Source organism: Leptodactylus fuscus, chromosome 5 (assembly GCF_031893055.1).
Source record: "Leptodactylus fuscus isolate aLepFus1 chromosome 5, aLepFus1.hap2, whole genome shotgun sequence".
Classification (NCBI taxonomy): Eukaryota; Metazoa; Chordata; class Amphibia; order Anura; family Leptodactylidae; genus Leptodactylus; species Leptodactylus fuscus.
Genome location: NC_134269.1, coordinates 123,925,756 through 123,932,876, shown reverse-complemented (window position 1 = coordinate 123,932,876; position 7,121 = coordinate 123,925,756).

The window sequence follows — 7,121 nt, the reverse complement described above, 5'->3', positions numbered from 1 at the left end:
AATTCACATTCTGAGTTTTTGTTTCAGAATTTTTGACTAAATAGAATAGGGTAGCCAGTAACATGTCTGTTGCATAAAAATGAAGACCAATGGAACCAATTAAAGTGAATGGGGTCCGTTAAGATTCTCGTTGAGTTTCATGGTCCCATTATAAATGGTTGCTATTATTCAAGTGTGAACAGAGCGTTAAACTTGCATAATTACTGCTTCTTTCATAATACAATTTGAGAAAATAACTATAAACAGTAAATCCTGAGCTACAATAGCCTTATGCTACAATATTTTCAACATACAATAGTCTTTCCTGAGTCATTGCATTGTCAAACCACATTCAACACACAGTGCTACAGGTGTTGCCAATCTGTAGTATGTGTTATGGGAGGTAAAAACCTGAATTGCTGAGCTGCATCTGCGGATTTACAATCTTTCTACAATACAGTAGGAGGTACATGTTGCATACTGTCCTTTACCTGAGTTACAATACGCCTCTCATTTGGACACGGGTAAAAAAAAAAGAACAAAGAAAAAAAAAACATACCTACAATATGACAGGTTCAGCAAGGGCAACTTCATTTTATCTTATATACTATTCAGAACCAGAAAAAAGTTTTTCCTCTACATAGCAATAGATTTACAGCTTCTAGTAACTATTTTCTATGTAACGATTTGCTATATTTGTATGTTATCTGTTATTTTACTTTATTATTAGGATGACATATCTAAAACCAGTTTCTATAGTGTTTTGGTCTCAAGTTATAACGTTTTCAACTTACACCACTGCTATATTGTAAAGCATAGTGTAGAATGTGGATCAATACATCTGTGTGCAAAATAAAATACATGGCTTATGTCTATTTAAGGTCAGTGGTAGATGTGTGCAACCCAAAATAATGCTGAAATGTAGTTTGACCAAGGCTTGACCCTGGCATGTATATGTAATTTATAATGCAGCTCTGTCGACCACAATACCTATAAACACCTCACTGTCCAGTCATTGTAGTCCTTAGAAGGAAATATACATTAAGACACACACAAAATTATATGAAGTAAATTACATCTCCAACACCAATGCATATAATGATTGTATTGCTTTGAACATCAGTTAGATAGTCTTCATGTTTATTCAATCACACTCTGGGTAACTCATTTACATGCCTGGACCATAATGTTTGGAGACTCTTAGAAAAGAAGTATATGTCTGCATTGTCTGGTTTAATTGCATCTTGGGAAACACTTTGATACTAGCTTAGTGTATCAGTAGCTAACATATATACTACTCTCCATTCGGTAAGTGCCTTCTGTTTAACACAATAGATTTGTCATTTAACACAAGATTGCATCAATAGTTTGCATCAAATGTGGACCATCATAAATGGAAAAAAAATGTCATATGTGGCCAGATTTCTGCATTATACTTACTTTTTATAGTTTATCCCCTTACTGACATCTGCTTGATAGTAAGGCAAATGTGGGGTATTTAAATATGCTGTATTATATAGTGGAGACCTGGCAGAAATGCCCATGATCAGTGTTTGAGGTCATTAACTGGTGGCACATGGACCTATTGAAGGCTCCCAGGCCTGTCTACAATAGGATTCTATTACAGACTGTCCTAGGTAGCCTGTAATAGAACTGAAGGCATTTCATAATTCTTTGCAATGCTGTTAGGATTTGAACCCAGGGACTTCAGTGTCCCAGGCGGCAGCTCTTCAAACTGAGCTATTCAGCCTCCTGGACAGCTCCAGTGCTGATCTGAGCCTAGTTCCTGCTAGCTCTAATTCCAGTTCCCGCCTCTCTGGTTTGCTCCACCCTGTTCTCTGATTGTACATCCTATATAAACCCAGCCTTGCACTTCCTGCTTTGTGAGATTATTGTGCTCTGCATGTAATCAAGATGCCTCTGCTGCCAACTCTGACACTCGTCTCGTCTCGTGTATTGACTACTGGCTTGCTCCTGACTATGGCATTTGCCTTCTCCTCCAACTCTGACGCTCATCTCGTGTATCGACCACTGGCTAGCTCCTGACTTCGTTACCAGCCTTGCAAGTAAGTCACCCTCCAGGTGGTAGCAACCTTAGACTCCAAACCAGACCCAAACCGTTACAGAATAATTTCGCCCCAAAATGGAGTCTGTTGTGACCACCTTGAGACAACAAGTGGCTGAACTTCAAGAATTTGGTTCTACTTACCAAGAAAAATTTTGTAAGTTACAAACTCTTGTGCTGGATCAACAACGAGAAATAATGGAACTGCAAAAACAACTCCTGGAAATGCGCATCGTGTATCGACCACTGGCTAGCTCATGACTTCGTTACCAGCCTTGCAAGTAAGTCACCCTCCAGGTGGTAGCAACCTTAGACTCCAAACCAGACTCAAACCATTACAATTGCAGTGTATTATATTACTGCTCAGATCCCCTTGGGCTCAAGACCCCTAGGTCTTTGTTTTAAAGTTTTTGATTTTTTTTTTTTTTAAGATGCTTAACATAGGCAATCTATTTAAATTTGGTATCTCTAGAATTGTGCTGACCCATAGAATATAGGTAAACATCTCATTTTGAACACATGTGAAATCCCTAAAAACAAAACCCATAAGTGGTGCAATAGAGGTTTTCTCTAATTCCAACCCATTCTTAATTTAGCTCTTCATAAATACAGTTTGTCCTACAAAAAAGAATCCCCATACAGCTCTATGAACAGAACAAAAATAAAAAAAAGTCATGGCTTTTTGAAGGAGGAGAGTAAAAAATTAAAACTGAAAATCAAAAACAGTGGTGACAAGAAGGGGTTACAGAGTTTTTCCCTTGAGCATAACCTTATTTAAATAATTTAGAAACAAATAATAATAAATTGTCATAATTTTCAAGTAATTTGTATTTTTCTCTTTCCTATAGTGTTGGAAAAAAGGTACATGATTTGCAGCTCCATCACTGTGTGACTTGTTCTACCAAGTTCCTCTTGTTCTGTATATAATACTTTTAAGCACAGCATTTTAAGATTGAGTTTACTTGGAAAGTTATTAATCTTACTGTTTATTAAATAACAGCAAGCAATGTCAATGAGCTGCTTCTAATGCAAGTAGGATATTGCCTTGTATTAGAATGGGTATGGTGTCATGGGACAGATATATAATATTATCACTTTATAAATCATTGGTGTGGCCCCATTTGGAATATGTTCTGGGCACCAGTTTATAGAAAGGATGCCCCAGAGCTGGAAAAACAGATAAAGGGAATGGAGGACCTCAGATATGAGGAGGGATTAAATGAGTTAAGTTAGTTTAGTCTTAAGAAGAGCAGTTTAAGGGAGATGTGATAAACCTTTATCAATGGACAATACAAGAAATATAGGGGAAAGCTATTGTGAGAAGGTGACAGGCAGAGTGCTGGAGTCCAGGTATATCAGCCCCAGGTTTCTGACATATGTGTGGTCCAAGACGGAGCTGGAGTAGGCCGCAGCCCAGGTGTAGTTCCTTGGCTCAATACTGGGCCAGAAAAGGCTGCAGCTCTTGCATTGTAGTGCAGTTCCATGAGGTGAAAGAAGGTGTATGGATCTGTCCTGTAACCATGAGTTCGATGAGACTTTATTTCTCTTGTGGTGTTCGTGTGACTGGAAGTAAGCCACATGTATAGTTAAATTATCAGTTCTGTTTAGTTGCTCAAACGAGCAGGTTTTTTTTATTTATTTTTTTTGCCTGAAGTTAAGGCTGTATTTTGTTTTGCTCATTTTGTGTCTGAAGTCAAGGTTTATTTATTTTAATGTTTTTTTTTTCTCTTAAATAAACCAGTTTGCTGCATATTTTGTGTGCCTGTCTTGACTGTTTGGGTCTGCACCACTACTTCTACCAAGCTAACTTTCCCACACTATTCTATGTAAAATTCCCCCAAATGATAAGGGGGTGCTCTCTCGGACTGGAGTAAAAAGGTTTATTCGTCAGATCTGACAAGGCTTTGAAATTGTAAAGACTGTGAAATAACCAACCCTAGGACCTGATTACAGCAGTCACAGTTGACAGCTTCACAAACTGTGTTTTTGCAACAAAATATCATTAATGCTTATGGAAGTGTATGGAATTTTTATTTCCCTCACTCATCCCTTTAGTCAGGCGCTTTCCCATTCCTTGGTTGAATGTGATGGACATATGGCTTTTTTTGAACTGTACTGTGTAACAATTATTGGGTGCCAGATTGCATGCCTAATTACCTGACATTTTTACATGTAATAAAAATAAATCATAATCAAAGCATAAAGACATAAAAATAATCATAAAACATAAAAATGTGCTGCCTGACAATGAACTGAATACATACAGCCAATACTGAAAGATTTTTTGTTAACGGATATCCTAAATGTTCATTAAAATTGGTGGATTTAAAGCTTTCTGTGCATAAACAAAAATAAAGTAATCAATATCTCAGTTGATGGAACGGCTAAGCAGTTTATATTGCTTTTTTTTCTTTTACAACCGCAATGAAATGCTGCTTACTGTCAGATTACACATTAATGCTTGAAATGTCACTGTATTATCTATCATCTTCTAATTTACCCTACTTATTGCTGTCAAACTAGCTGTAATCCAGGTTTACAGAAATTTAAGAAAAATGTGAAATGCAAAACATTCCTTTAGAGAATACAATGTATTTAAAGTAATCCTTGCAAAAGGGATTATTGTATTAAAAGAATAAAACAGAGAGCTAGCACAATAGTATCAATCACTCATTCCTTAAGCAGGCTGGCATCCAATTTATTGATCTCCCATGTCTTGTCGTGCCTAAACTTTAATTGTACACCGCTACATCTTTCAGTAGTTGACTGAATCAATAGGGCCAAACTTTGAATGGTTTGAGCTCTGTCCTGGAAAAGTGAATTACACATCTGTTTAGTTAAAAATTATATGCAACTATTTAAGGTCGGGGCCCCATGTAGCGTAAGCGCCATGGCAAAAACTGTGGCGTTTTACAATATAGGTAAAGTGCATGAGATTCTGGATAATCCCATCCACACAATGCAGAAAAATATTAGCAGCAATAATGTTGTGATTAATAAACGCTGTCACTTTTGTAAATCGCAGCATGTAAATCACAGTATGCTCTTGTGTTGAACTACAAGAGCAAGAGCAGCCTCCCAAAAATGGCCGCCGGCCATTTTTGGGAAGCCACTCTTGCTCTTATAGTTCAATACAGGTGCGCAGGCGTCGGAAGTTGGACCGACAGAAGAAGACAAAAGTGGCGGGGTTGCAGTTGAAGATGGTGCTGAAGATCACCGTTGAAGATCACCGTTTGAGCACTGGGACCTGCCCTCATTGCTGTGGAGAACTCTTTTGCATACCGGTTAAAACCAGTATTACTAAAGAATGGTACCGCGGAGACCACGTCTAAAGGTAAGAGATGAATAGCCTTTCTTAAGGCTATTCTGATGTGGTAATTAGAAAAAATGTTGGTTTAGTGGTAGAATCCATTTAAATGAATAGCAGGAGAACAGTGAAAATAATATATTTTTTTTTTCTGTTTTCTACACTTTTCTGCAGATAGGCTGAGAAGACATTGAAAAGTGTGGATTTTCCCTAACTATTTTGTTCTTATCAACAAGCTAAGGCCTTATTTACGTGTCTGCACCCACGGTTCATTTTATGAACTACAACCCATCCTGCTTATTGGTGGATGGTCTATGACCTGTGGATGATCTGCTTTTCATGTCTATAAAGCTGCTTTCACACGGCAGTGTTTGGTCAGTAAATTGGGTGATTGGGCGCCAAAACTAGGAGTGGGTTAAAAGCATAGAACAGGTACAAAAATTTCTTATACCTGATCTCTATGTAGTCTCCAGTCCTAATTTTGGCTCACAATCATGGAACAAAATCACTGACCAAACACTGCTGTGTGAAAGCAGCCTGAGGCTGGAGCCCCATGGGCCAGAAATGCCACAAGAAAAATTGCGGCGTTTTACAGTAAGGGCAAAGTGGATGGTATTCTAGAAAATCACATTCCCACTTTGTGGTAAAAACTGCGGTGCAGACATGCCATGATTTCAAAAACTGGCACAGTTTTGGAAATCGCAGCATGTCAATTATATGCTGGCAATTTCCCCATAGGTATAATTATACAGAAAGTCCACCCAGGAAAACTCTGCAAACTTTCTGTCTAAAGCACTGCAGGAAGAACCATGATGCGTTGTCGCCGCGGTTTTTCCCACAATGCTTTTTTTGCTGCAGGATATCGTGAGGGGCCTTAGTCTAAGGGTAAGTTTTTTTGGTCAGGGTTTTGAGGCCGTATCCGCCTAAAAACCCTTACCAAAAAGACGGCTCCCATTGAAATCAGTGGGAGCCGCTCAGGTCTTTTTTTTCCGGGAGCCATTTCTTCTGGCTCCCAGAAAAAAGAAGCAAGATGCTCACTCTTCAGGCCAAGTCGCCTCGAGATTCAACCCGAAGACTCTCCCTCCTCCGGACTAGGCCAATTCATTGGACCTAATCTGGAGCGCAGTGTGCGGCTGGATGCCGATGCAGCCGCACTCTGCAAAAAACCTCATGTGAACTTACCCTCATAGAAGTATTTCTACCTGTATTTCTAACCCCCTCCTAGTTTTGGCTCACAATCACTGATGAAAATCACTGACCATACACTGACTATGTGAAAGCAACCTGAAAAGCAGATCAATTTTTTATTTATTTTATTATTTCTATGGGTGCGTCATACACTGTTTTTCATGGATCCATTGGCTTTCATTGATGTGCTGTATCTCTGATGTAAATAAAGGCACTTCTGTTGGATTTTATTTTTGCAGACCATCCACACTGACGTCTGGCTCAGCAATGAATGAATGGGAGCTATTACGGACACTATACATACATGAAATGTAGACGTGTGAATAAGGCCTAAAGGGATATTTCTGATGAGATGGCCATATAGAAAATAGCTATTTATGCAATTTTCCAAAGTTTATGAAAGAAACTAAACTGCAATTACTATACACAATACCACCGCTTCTCATTGTATTGTATTTTCACAAATGTTCCCAGATATCCTTTTTGCCATTGAAAATAGTAAAAATATGAATAGTTCACACTATCATAAAATCCTTTAGTACAGGATTTTGGTATTCATGATGAGTTTTTAATACTATTCAT